This window comes from Elephantulus edwardii, unplaced genomic scaffold (assembly GCF_000299155.1).
Source record: "Elephantulus edwardii isolate Elephantulus edwardi_28Jun2011 unplaced genomic scaffold, EleEdw1.0 scaffold00168, whole genome shotgun sequence".
In the NCBI taxonomy this organism is placed as follows: Eukaryota; Metazoa; Chordata; class Mammalia; order Macroscelidea; family Macroscelididae; genus Elephantulus; species Elephantulus edwardii.
The window spans coordinates 6,848,544-6,849,839 of NW_006399918.1; the positions used below are offsets into that span (position 1 = coordinate 6,848,544).

The 1,296-nt window shown below is 38.3% G+C and overlaps 1 pseudogene; it reads right to left on the reverse strand.

The window, feature by feature from the left end:
• Positions 1 to 449: 449 nt before the first annotated feature.
• Positions 450 to 877, reverse strand: LOC102845893 (annotated as a pseudogene).
• Positions 878 to 1,296: the final 419 nt, after the last annotated feature.

Below are 1,296 nucleotides of genomic sequence, written 5' to 3' on the forward strand. Positions count from 1 at the left end.
AGATAATATTTCAGAGTTGTTTTGAACTGTACAGTTTTACTAACCATTCAAATACAGTTGCATCTGGTAAAATCGGGACTGAATTGGGACTTAAAACAGAACAGATATCCAGCATCTAACAACTTTTGAAAAAAAGACACTACATACTCTTTTCTCAAACATGTTTCCACAGAGCCAATACAGTCCTAGCCATTAACTCAGTACACCAAGTGCACTGAAGTAGAAAAGATGCAACAAGGAAAAGAGCTACATTAGAAAAAAAGTAAAACACTTCCCAGACTCCCCACACACACACTTTTGCCCCTAAAATAACATCATAGAGTCTGGATCTACCTATATATCAACTTCTAGAATATTTGTCTGGGGAGAGGGCAATAAGATAACAATGGCCAATACACTCTTTGAATGTTCAGGAAGGGGAAGGGGAGAAAGTCAGTTCTCAGAACAAATTAGTCACCTTCAGTCTCATCAGCAGGATCTTTGGATTCTTTGTTCTTCCGCACCTTCTTCAACATGATTGTCCTTTTCTCGCAAATGCCCTAGTTTAACAGCCATTTGTGCCTCTGAAGTCTCTTTGTTGACTTCCATTCTGTGGGCCAGTTTCTCTTCTGCCGTTTGACTTAAGTTTTATTTTCTTCTATTGTTTTCTGAAGCAGTTTTTTGTCATGCTCTGAATTCTCAACAAGCTGCTTCAAGACCTCCCCTTCATGAGTCTTGCATCTTTCTTCTGCAGCTTCTAATGTCCTGTGAATTTCCTCCACAGAAAGACCCTACTTCTTTGAAGGGGAAAGGAGGAATTCTGGAGCAGATTCTTTTGACTGTGGGCTGAGAAGGCACATTTCTCTAGATCTTTTACCTGCATATCAAAAGAAGCCATGGTGAGTAGAAGCCAAGAGATTGGCAGTGTACTCTATGTAACCCACTGGGAATGAAATACCGCACTGTCCTAGCTGCCTGGCCATGCATGCTCAAAATTATTGTCTTTTAGGGCTAATGTAAGGTATTTGTTGTTTTGTTTCATAAACTATGCACCTCCTTCTTTTATTAGCTTCTTATGCACACTATGCATAATATGAATGTGTAAATCACTTATGTGAGCAAGCTATATGTGGAAAAATAGGGTTTTTATCTCAGGAAAAAATTATTCATAGAACTTTTCCTGAATGCACATCATAAAAATACATGGAGAGACAAGTGCATGTTCTGCTTAAAAGGTGTAATAGATTTGAGAAGCAAACCTGATTCAGAATTTTTAGGTTCTGATTAGAGTGAACCAGATGTTATTATATAAGTACG